Source organism: Papaver somniferum, chromosome 3 (assembly GCF_003573695.1).
Source record: "Papaver somniferum cultivar HN1 chromosome 3, ASM357369v1, whole genome shotgun sequence".
Taxonomy (NCBI): Eukaryota; Viridiplantae; Streptophyta; class Magnoliopsida; order Ranunculales; family Papaveraceae; genus Papaver; species Papaver somniferum.
The window spans coordinates 170,702,441-170,715,246 of NC_039360.1; the positions used below are offsets into that span (position 1 = coordinate 170,702,441).

Sequence of the window (12,806 nt, forward strand, 5' to 3'; positions counted from 1 at the left end):
TTAGTCAACATATTTCAAGAATGATTAACAAGATAAACTTGACTCGAAATTGTTGCTATGCATGTACCTATTTAGTCATGCGATATTGCCTCATAGATAGATAGGTGAAAATTTGAGAAATAGGTGGTTCAGTCTTCACTTACATTTTGTTGATGAAGTTTTCCAAAAGCTTTGGTTGATCTTCACCTTCAAACATTAGAACGCAGTGATGTCTGGTACTCAACTAGTCACTTCTATCCTAATCCTAGACTTGGCTAAATGTAGACTAGAAATCAAAATAAAGTTTTGATCAACTAAATTTTACAACAAGCTTGAGATAGCAACATTTGTGAGTTCGACCGAGCAATGCTCTAACACTAAGTACACCACAATTGTTTCGATATCAACCTATATGACCGATACCTTGCATAATCTAATATAGACAGAGACTGTCAAGAATATAACAACCACAAGGTATATACTTGGTATATCAAACCCAAGTGTTTGAATTAATGTATAAACGCAATTACTTTTTTTATAACTAAAACGATAAATATAGTGCGAAAATTAAAGTAAAAGCACATAACAAGATTTTATTAATAACGAAACCGCAAATGCGGAAAAACTCCGGGCCCTAGTTCAGTTTTGAATACTCTCATAATTAAGCCGTTATACAAAGACCACTACAACTTCGTATAGTTGAAACCAAGTGATCTACCCCTAGTTACCTAGTTTCCTCAATATCCATGCGCCTACAACCAATATGCTCGACGCACGTGAATCCTAAAATAGAGTCCACTATCTTAAGTTGCTTCATTGCTTCATCCGTCGTGAATACTTCTTGCACTCAACTCCTTTAAATCGTATTCTGAACAGTAAAGGACTAACCTTTTTCGTTAACTGCTCTTTCGATCTCATGAAGTAAATCAAAGATTTTATGTTGAGTCAAACAAAATTTCTTCCATTTAATCTAATAAACTCCTTTGTTTGGATTATGTCCACCAAGATCTAAATTATCAAGATAACCAGATATAGGTTTAAAAACTATCAGATCCAAATCCTGAAGAAGACCACCAAATGATAACTTTCCGACCTATACGACTAACAATAAAATGTGTATCAAAATATAAACAAAGCTGAGTTGGATCCCAACCGATCAAGTATGTGCACGAAGTAAATCACAAAGATAGGAAACTAATAAGAAATCTTTTTATCTTTAAATCTGCAATTTATTCTTTGTACCTGCACAAATAAACTTGATTCCACTTATGATCGATCACACACAGAACGGAGTCTGTTAAAAATGGATGATCATAAGTCTATCATCAGATCTAACAACAGATTTGAATTAACTTCTTGTTGTACTACTCCCGATAGCTTATCTTTGACTGCCAACATCTCCTTTGTATATTGATTATATAAGTATTCCTGATCTGAGTTTTGAGTGTCTTACAAGTTTTCTGACATCGGGTCCCACTGTATTTTGACTCTATGATTAACTCGCACATGTTGTGCCAGTATTTGATGCATTGTTGCATGTCTCAAATTTAACCGTTGATCTTTTTCTTGCTTTCCAAGTGTCGCTCTTCTAATCAGATGAGGTAGATATCTAGATTAGAACGCTTGAACCTTCGTGGATGATCAAATTCTTTAATTTTATCCCTCTTTTCCTCTGATTTTTTTTTTCTGCTAAGAAAAATAATTATTATTAACCCAAAATTTTCAGACAGTTATTGTGAAAGGAATGGTGGAATGGAACCCAACCATTCACCCCACTCTTGAGTTGTTACAATACTTAGATGCAATATCAACCATGGAATTGAAGTTTATTCTTAAGAAATCTACTCTAGAAAAAGAAATTTGTTTCGAATCAATTTACAATCTTTTATAATTAAGTTATTGTGCCAGAACAACTGGTTATTATTAGAATTAAAAGAACCTACTACTAATTGAGCATCAATGATGAAGCAGACCTTGCTTGTATTTAAATCTTTAGCCCAAGTACTAGCTTTCATCAAGGCCAAACATTCAGCTTCTTCAACATTTCTCGCTACCCCATGAATGATTTTGCATCTCATATAGTTACCTGCAATATTATTCATAATCAAACAAATTCCAAATAGGTTAGAGTTGTCGTCAAAAGATGCGTCACTGTAAACAATAATATAATCCTTTGGTAATTAAGATATTATAGAATTTAAATCATTTCTCACTGTCGAATGATTTCCCGTATTATTGGTAGTGAATTCAGGTCTAAGATAAGAATTCATATCATTCACAAGTTTAAGAGATAATCTCGTAGAAGTGTTATGATTAAGATTTTTTCCTTGAAAAATGAAAAAACATTTGTCCTTCCATATAATCCAAGAAATAAAGAAAACAATAACAACCTTATCCTTAAGGGTATTTCAATTTAACCACCACCTAAACCGATCTTTCTGAAAACGCAGGGTACCAAAATACATCACCAACTTTTTCTTAGGCAACCTGTATGGACTAAACTTGAATACAATTCTGAGAGTTCAACTTAATGAATCTCAATCATGAATGTAAACAGAGACAATTCTCTGAACCTGATTATGACGTGAGAGTACTTGGACGATTCCAAAGATCAATCCAAGAATCAATCAAGTGGTATCCAAAAATTGCGATGGACTTATCTGCTTAAATTGATTTTAACGTACAACCTATGATATTTCAATTATAAAGACAAACAACATAATGCGGAAAATAAATAACACAGACACTAGAAATATTATTAACGAGGAAACTGCAATTGCACAAAAACCCTGCGACATAGTCCAGATTTAAACACCAAACTAGTTGTATAAGCCGCTACAGACTCTGGCTCACTATCAGAACTTCTTTTTGGAATGTAATTGAGACCGAATTGAACCGTCACAACAATTCAGTTACAATCGCGCTCTTTACGCCTCTTGAATCTCAACATGACTCCGCACAATTGATTCCCTTAGCTGACATCCTTTACATCCTAAGAGTTTCTTAAATTTAATTGAAGACTTTAAACCAATCTACCTCCACAAATAAGCCTATATGTGATTTCTGTTCTGATCAAAGATCATGGTGAGGTAGGAAATCGATTGCAATAGACAAAGTCTAGCAAACCTCAAAATATGGTCTTATGACTTCCAAAGAGCAGCCTAGATTACTACTCATCTCACAAGTATAAACTTGTGGAATCGCAAATTATGAGACGAAGAACTTTGTGATTTCTATCTATCTTGTTTGTTGGAGCAAGGCTCGACAATCAAAACAAGATTAGGATACACAAACTATCAATATGATGGTACAACAACTAGCCAATTTAACAATAAGCTTAACCATTTTCAAATAACTCTTTAGGACTTTAATCTTGAGTCACAATGTGATCAATCATATCTAGATAGTGTTTTTAGAGAGTTATTCAAATGTCGATTATTTCATAGAAATATTTGCTGGTTTTTAGGGAAGTGAAGAGTCGAGCGTGCGGACGAGACTCCTCAACCGAGAAAACTGCTGAACCTCACACAGATGCACTGCAAAGGGAGTGCTTAGATTCGAGAGATCAATCTGTAACACTCCGGCATAAACCAAGTTAATGGTCGTTCCAGAGTCAATTCGGTCACAAAGAGGGAGATGGGTTGATTTGTAGGAGGGAAGCTGAGAATGGGATTAATGATGATCAAGGATTGTGGATGTGTTGAAGGTTTCTGCAAGTTTTCTGTGAAATGTTGAGTTCAAAGTAAGTTCCGGTCGATTGATGGAATTTCTGAGAGTGATGAGTCGAAAAATTGTCCTTGTCCAATCGTGGATTCAGAGAGACTTATTTATATTGTCATAATGATAAACACCTTGATCCCTGTAAGTGTGACGGTTTTTTGAGTGAAAGAGTGGGGAAGTGGGAAATTGTGGTCAAACGTCGTGCGGAGACGTAGTTAACCGTCCACCCACTACTTTGCTAACTCCTTCAACCGTTTGCACGACTTACTCACATTTCTCATCGTGGATGAATCCACGTACCGTAGGCCGCCAGACAAAAACCCTAATTGATATCCCCCCATGTGACGTGATTGATGTCTCACAAATCGTGGAGTCTGCATGACATGCGTGTATTTTATTAGTTAGTTGTTGACTGATTAGACAATAAGTCTAAGTTTTGTTGAATTGAGCATGATTGATGAATGCTCAGTGATTCATGGATCGAACATGTCTGTTGAGACTATAGTTCTTTGAATGATGTTGACATTGCGCGTATTAGCAAATATTGTAAATTCGATGACTGGGCATCGATTCGGTGAAATACTGAATATTGATAGTTGGATCAATATTCAAGCAATTGAGCAAGTATTGCTTAATTCGACAAATCACTGAATATTGATAGTTGGATCAATATTCGATCAACTGAGCAAGTATTGCTCAGTTCGGCGAATTACTGATAAATTACTGAATATTGATAATTGGATCAATATTCGAGCAACTGAGCAAGTATTTCTCAATTCGACGAATTATTTATTAGTGACGTGACCCAATAAAATATTAATTAAAATATTGGTAGACTACCGAATATTATATAATTAATTCAGATTTTGATTGTTGGATCAACATAAATTTATTAGTGTTTGAACTTGCTCAGAATGATGATTTTTGGAGCGTTTGTTCAAAAACCCTAATTTTGATCAATTGTTCGTCAATTGATGAATTGCTGAAAATAGGTCATGAGTGAAGGAAGGACCGACCACATGGGATAAAGGACGACCATGTGATGCCCAATTACTAAAGTGAGCGTGCGCCGGGGTTCTGAGTTGACCAGCTGGTGAAAGAATGATGATTAAATGTCGGTTTCATCATTTATTGAAATAGTGCTCGATTGAGCATTAGGTGATAAAACCTAATTATGGAAAAGTGAGGGACCGACTAAGAGGGCATGAAACCGGCCCTTGGTGGTCGTGGGACCAGAGGATGGTCATTTGAGCAAATTCCAAGTTGATTGGAAAAGGTTTGGACCCGATATGAGCAATTGAGCAAATTCGGTCAAAATTATAAGAATGTGTGAGACCAGCTCCTTGCAAGCCTTAGGGCCGGCCTTGGTCGGTCAAGGAAGCATGCCCATGTCACCATAATGTATGTGTCTCGGTCATGAGAGTTTTGGCATTTTCTGATGTGCGTTTGAGCAATATTTCGAATTTTCAGAAGAGTTCGTGCTACATCATTTCCTGTATTTTGCAACATTTCAATTTCGGGGGTGTGCAACGGATATAGACGTTGCAGCCTTTCAAACGTTAATATCCGTTGCGCACTCGGAAATAGGTTGCACTAAATCCTAATATTGGAAAAAGGAAATAGATATCAGGACGCACTTGACTTTATTAAAGTAGTCGAGGGCTTAAATGCCCATATAATTTTATTATCCTCGCTTTTATTTTTCTTTTTCTTAGTTTCTTCTTATTCTTTTTCTTTCATACATCGACTACTTCTCCTCCCCAATTTTTTCTTCACTCAACGAGATCTCTGAAATCTGAATCCAACCCAAAATTTGATAAACCAAAACCCGTTTCTCTAAAACCCTATCTCATGAATCAAAATTCCTCCAGAAATTAAACCAAGTATAGTACTATATTTCAGTAACTGAAACCCTAAAAATAGTTTTCTTTTGTAAAGAAGTTGAATTTGTGTAGATGATTTATAGAAATCATGTAGTAATTGAAACGAAGGGGAAGGTGGTGATTCTGTGATTGATTTATCCCGGAGAAGAAGGAGTTGATGTTGCTCTAAATTGAGTTAGGGTTTTCAATTTAGATTTCGAGGTTGTTTGAATTGAGATGTAAATCAAGTTGTTTATGGATATAGGATTAAAGGGTTGGTATTAGATTGGTGATGACGAATCGTGTTGTTGAAGATCGAGAAAATTTGGGTTGCATAAGAGTGTTCGGGAGAAATTTGGAAGAAGAAATTGATGGTGATGTTTAGGGTAAGTCTATGAGATTGGAATTGATCTTTCTTATCTGAATTTCAATTGAGATTTCTACAACTTAGGGTATCTATTCTTCCCCAACTATATTCTGAATCTAGGGTTTGATAGAAATTGAGATGAATATAGAGATAAATGGGTAAATAGGTTTATTGTGGTTGTGATGTCACGAATTGTTTGTGGTTGAATTGAATTGAGTTGATGTTGAAGTAATTAGGTTCTTGAGAAGAAGTTCTGGTGGCCTTGAAGGTTATGGAACGGTAAAAGGTGGAAAAGGAGTTAATAGAAGACGGCGACTGAGTTTTAATGAGCTTGGTGGTTGTATGAATTGTGCAGGTGTAAGTGAAGATTGATTTTTTCTAAAAGATTAGGGATTGAGTCTGAGATAGAGATGCCATGGCTAGGCAGAAGAGGTGGTTATGATGGTGATACTTCAAGGTAATGAAATGGTTTGTCGTTTTTGCATTCTGATAAGGTTGTGAGAATTACCCTTGATTTATAATTATTTTTCGTAATTGGTTTAAGGTTTTTGTTTCTAATAATTATCCTTTAAAGCCCTAGATTTATAATTATTTATGATAGTTTATGGTGTTATTGATGATAACTTTAAGATGAAGGAGTAAGTATAAATTGAACTATAACTCCTTGATTTAGTATTGTCACTATTTATGTTGTATTCTTATATGGGTTTCATTTTTAAATTGCAGTCACCAAAACAATATTTTCTTCTACAGATTCTGTTTGCACCCTCCATGTATAAAAACTCTCTAGAAACCTCCAATATAACAGACAAATTTTAATTGCACCGCCATCGATAGCTTATCTTAGTATAAAATAAAAATGTAAATTTTATTTTATTCCAACAGGTGCTTAATCAGGATGAGAGACCACTGCTTTACAGTTTGATCTTCGGTGAAGGTGTTGTTAATGACGCAAATTCTGTGGTGCTCGTCAATGCAATTCAGGACTTTAATATCTTATTCACATCAATTCCAAAATCGCATTGCAATTTTTTGGGAACTTCTCATATTTATTTATCACAAGTACACTGCTTGGAACATTTGTAAGTCTTTCCCATATAAACTCCTAAGTTTGTATCATAAGTTTGTAATCTGGGTTTTGTATTCTTTTGCATGACTAAGAGTTGCACTCTTAATCTCTTGTAATCTCATTTTTGTTCTTTTTTATTTCCTACAGGCTGGACTTTTGAGTGTATACATCATTAAAAGCTATATAATGTTCCCAAATCGGCTGTTCTGGTGTAGTGTCGATCTTTGACTGAAATTCTCGATTTTGCTCGAATGAGCAAGTAGAACTTTGCTCGTTTGATCAAAATTTGGAAAATATTAAAATAATAATATTTTAATATTTGGCGTGAGTAGCCTAGTCGGTCTTGTGGCTATTTGACTTTTTGGTTTTTCATGGTTTGAGCAATATTTGAGAAATATGAAGAAACCATGATTTTTGCTCAAACTGAGGAGTTTCATGAGATGAGGGAACTAACAACTATGAAAGATTAGGGATTGTAAGGTGTGGGACCGGCCACGGCTAGGGCATGGCCGGCGGCCAGGTAGCCCGATCCCGCAACACCTTTCCCTATTTTTATTATTTTTCATGAAATCGTGAAAATATGGAGAAACCATGAGTTTTACTCGTTTGTCCATATTTTCGAATGCTAGTTCGTATATTCGGGTGCTTGGTCGTGCATCATTGTCGAGTACACTTGCACCATTTTCTTGGTCTTACTCAGTGATGCTTCAGATGCCCGGTTATTGAGTATTTATTACTAATTTATGAAATTCAATGGAGAATGATTCATGAAACTGAGTAATAAAGGTGAGTAGTTATTTATTATCAATCCATAAAATCAGCCGTGGATTCGACCATGGATTTGGAATAATAAAATGAGCATTACCATCCCATAGGATCGTGGATTCGAATACAGAATCGGAGTAATAAAACTATCCATTACCATTCCATGAGATCAGTAGTGGATTCGTCATGAAATCGAAGTAACGAGATTATCTATTACCATTTCATGAGATCAGCCGTGGATTCGATCAATGAAATCATATTAACGAGATTATCTAGTACCATTTAATATGATCATACGTGGATTCGATCACGAAATTGGAGTAATGAGATAGAATAGATTATCTTCTAGGAATTTAGTGGTGAATGTCACGGTAGAATTAATATATTGCAGAAGAAATATTAGCCAGTTAAAGCGTCATACCCGTTCTGAAAGGTGCATAGTCAGGAAACAAAGAGTGTTGCCGATATTCTGAAAGCGTTTTGCCCTCTCAACAATCATGTATGGAGAACCGCCTGAATCTATACATGGTCACTCTACATAGTCAGGGAACAGTGAGTGTCACCGACGTCTTGAAGGCATTAATGCTCTCAATCTTATGGTGAACCGCCCAATCGTTCTTCTATGTAGAGGGGGGTCTATCTATGTAGTCAGGGAACAGTCAGTATTACCGACGTCCTAAAGGCGTTAAGTTCTCAATCAAACCGCCGAATTATGTTATTCTACATAGAGGGCATGATGAAATGCGAGGCATCAAACGCTCAGTTAATGGAGGCTTTTCGAGAAACATATTCATCATGGCTCGTAAAACACGAATCGTCACATGCGTTCCTGAAGCCGTGTCAGAAACATGCATTATCATGATTTTACGATTTTGACCTTTGTCAAAAATACACCATCAACATTAAGTTCCCTGCTTAGTGAGGGACAATCATGTTCCGCAGTAAGCATTAGATGGTGATTTTCAGTCGACGAGATCAGTGGTTGAACTCGGTCGTACAAAGGTATTCTCAGAATCCTCGATTTGCTCCAATGGTGTCATGTACGAGCAAATGTACATATAAGGGCCCTGATAATTTGATAGAGTGTGATTTCGTGAGTGTGTAGAGATGAAGCACCGCTGATTTGGTCGGCTGAAAGTCCAGTTTTTGTCGGTTTAGCGTTTACGGACCCGGCCCAAAAAAGGAAGTCCTTGTTTTATTAGGTTTTTGGAAATAAATTTGATATAAAAGGGTAGAAACCCTAAAAAAATTATCTTTTGACCGACCAAGCACCTCCTCTCTCTCACACTCGAGCAGAGAAAAAAAATTTCTTTTTTGTGTACGCCGGAGCTCCCCATTACCGACGACCGTCGGCCGAATTCCGGCGCCGACAAATGGTATGTAAAGTTTTTTTTTGTTGTTGTGTGTTTCGTGTTTTCATGAGTTGTTCATAAAACAAAATTTTATGCATGTATGTATACATAAGGTTTCATGAAAAAAATATTTTAGAAAGCGTATGCTCGTTCGTTCGTTAGTTTAAAAAAAACAAGCACTAATTCCCAATATGAAAGAGATGCGTATATTATTGAATAGACATGGTCTAGTTGCAGTAGAGAAAATTTTGTTTATGAGGTTTCATGAAAACCAAAATTTATTTTCAAAGCATGAACTTTCACGAATGCTTTTAGGAACATAGGTTCGTTTGCAGTAGAAGTAATAAATAATGATCCTTAGAGTTAGAGGAATTTTGAAAAGACATGTACTCCATGATAAAATTTATTTGTGAACTTTCAAAATTCTATTTGGAATATGTCTAACTCTTGCAAAAATAGGAAAGACCCTCGTTTTATTAAACAAATGCTCGTTTGAGCAAAAAATAAAGTTCTTTTTTTTATTAACTCACGCAAAAAGGTTTTTTTTTCACATGTGAGTTTTTTTTTATTTTTTTAGCAATTTTTGAGTAATTGTTAGAAATAAACAATTTTATTTTATGATGTGTGTTTGCGGCATAAAATCATGGAATGTTCACATGAAGAGTTTATGTGAATTGCTCATAGTTTCGTGAAAATTCAGTGTCGACTCTTAAATGACAAGTTTTTCTCGGATTTGCAGGTTTGAAAGAACGAGTTTCGGAGTTTTACGCTGTTATCACTAAGTTCGTGAAACCGTAAATAGGTAAGAATTGAGGATTAACGTTTTTGTAGACGTTGGTGTGAGCATTATAATTACTCAGTTGCTTTAATTCCATTGTGTTGACGAAATTTGTGCGTGGATGTCACAACAACTTTGCGAAAATGACTGATTCCCGTGATAGCGCTCCTGAAGATGATGTTTCCAGAGAGGAAACTTCCAGGGAGGATGTTTCTACAGACATGTCTTCCAGAGATGATGATTCTTCCCGAAATGATGATTCTGAGACTTCCAAGGAGAAATAGGAAGCTCCTAAAACCAAGAACATCCCAAATACTGATGATGAATTCTTCGTGTTTTTGTATAAACCTGAAAAGCGTCCCTCAGGTTCCTCATTCCGGCTGCTCATAAGTCCCAGGAGTACTATTTAGAACAAGTTAGTATCTCCTCAAGCGATAATTAGATTTTGTTTGAATGAGAAACACTATTTGGGTTCACATGTGGAACTTAAGTTTTCTCTAAATCCTTTGGCGCATTTCTCTGGGTGGGCAAGGCATATGTTGGTTCATATCCGTGTAAGGACCATGCTGGATCGTGCACAGATGACACGAGCTATTCAAACTGCTGGGGATTTAGTCATTCACCATGATATACCAGGTATGATGGCTTTACTTGCTCGCTGGTGCGTTCCTGCTCATACTTTCATATGCAGATGAGGAGAACTCACCATCACTTTAGAAGATGTAGTTTCTTTGTTGCATCTCCCAATTACAGGCATTTTCTCTCAGCAGAGAAGAATGTGATATATGACGTGTTGGAAACTACAATGCATGGATTCAAAAAGTCGCACAAAACTTGCTACGCTCAATGGTTGAAGCACTGGTGGCCGAGAGATGAGGTTCCCAAAAAACCGGTTGATGGTACCTTGACCATTGCTGCTTTCTTATGCTTGTGGATTTACAGAGACATTCTTGAGGATATTGGACAGTTTTTGAAGCCATTTGTGATTCCTTTTGCCATAAAAATGGCTAAAGGTGAGAAACCTCCTATTAGCAGACTGTTTTTTGGTTCACTGTCTTCCAATTTAGACTCCTTAGTCATAGACTCCAGTATCTCCAACGGCTTCATGAAAATTGAAACATATGCTAATACTATGTTCCTCCAAGATTTGATGTGGAAGCACTTTGAGAAATATGCATTGATTCCTCGTAGCATCTTGCAAGGGCCAAACTTAGACACTAGCATGCTTTCCTTGAGAAAAATAATGACAGGATCATGTGTTGGTCGACAAATCAACCACAACATAAAATAAGCCTCATCAGCGTTTAAGATATAAAATCAAGGTGAACAAGAACCAATTGATAATCCGGTCGTATATTCCCGAAGAATAGCCTAGATTAATCGATCACCTCACTACTATCCTTCCTGACTACACAAGCGGATTGTCGAGGAATCACAAACAGTGAGACGAAGATTTTTGTGACTTCTTTATCTTGCCTACCAGAGAACTCTCACGATCTCAAGCCAATCAATCGATTGTACTCGTACAACAGAAGATGCAAGATCAGATCACACAACTACGATAAAAGTAGTATCGGTCTGGCTTCACAATCCCAATGAAGTCTTTAAGTTGTTAACCTGGTTTTAGAGAATAAAACCAAAGGTTAAAGGAGAATCGACTCTAGCGAGCGCACTAGTATCACACGGACGTGTGGGGATTAGTTATTCCCAATGCTAGATGTCTCCTTTATATATCCTTCAATCAGGGTTTTGCCTTAGTTACAAAGCAATCCATATTCAGTGTTAGATGAAAACCTGATTTAGATTCAAGCTAATATATCTCAATCGTTAGATCGAAAACTTAGCTTGTCACACACACTTGGGTATACGTTTACTAGGTTCGTGAAAACCATGCCCAAATGTGTACGTGTAATCTAAGACTCATGGTTATGTAATCTAAATCACACACAATCCTCCCGATTTCTCTTGATCAACAAAGTTCGAGAACTTCGGTTCAAGAAATACATGGTTACGTAATCTAAACTCTCATTTCAATCATTGAGACATTCTCAGAGGACGCTATGTAGCCATTATTCACAGACCGGTTCACGTCAGAGCAATTTTCAAAGTGATTGAAACTTTTCATGACTTTCGTCACTAGGTGAAGATAAACTTGATCAAAGAGAAACGCTTTACCAACACACGATTTCGAGATAAAAGATAAGAAATGAATGCTCAGCTCGAAATGTCAAGTGTGTATGATCTAGTCTATATAGCATACGAATTTTTTCTCATAAGAAGTAGGAGATAGAATAGATAGACTTTTGAGCGATAGATAAGTTCAATTCTCCACATACCTTTTTGTTTATGAAGTTCCACGGTTCCTTGTATAGATCTTCGTCGTTGTATGATGAATCGCCATGAAGTCCTTGAGCTCAACTACACTTTTCTATCCTAGTCTGAGACTTAGCTATGTAGGCTAGAAATTAAGACTCATAGTTTTGATCACTAACATTGACAAACATGCTTGAGATAGCAACGCATGCGAGGTTGACCTAGAAATGCTCTAACAACTATGTTGAACCAACATACACGTACACGTTTGGGCATGGTTTTCGCAAACCCAGTAAACGTATACCCAAGTGTGTGTGACAAGCTAAGTTTTCGATCTAACGGTTGAGAAATATTAGCTTGAATCTGTCATGAACCTACACGAGGCAGACCATATTGGTTATGGGCAGGACCTATCCAGCTATGAGCCGGGTGCCGTTAGTAGTTCTACATATTGTTAATCATGTGAGTCGCTCGTGTGCTGCACGGTAGTTGTGTGTTGTCCAGCTTAAATATGAACTATTTTACAACATTGAGAATTAGATAATGAATAATGTAAAACTCATCTTCTTCTCTATTTTCTTCTGCAACTTCTTTCTCTAAC

At 36.5% G+C, this 12,806-nt stretch overlaps 1 long non-coding RNA gene across 1 annotated transcript; it reads left to right on the top strand.

Annotated features, from left to right (window-relative positions):
- The first annotated feature begins 5,408 nt into the window (after window positions 1–5,408).
- On the top strand, window positions 5,409–7,199 carry LOC113358011. The gene is made up of 3 exons (XR_003364103.1): window positions 5,409–6,385; window positions 6,814–7,010; window positions 7,145–7,199. It is a non-coding gene; the product is annotated as an uncharacterized LOC113358011 (long non-coding RNA).
- The last annotated feature ends 5,607 nt before the right edge of the window (window positions 7,200–12,806 follow it).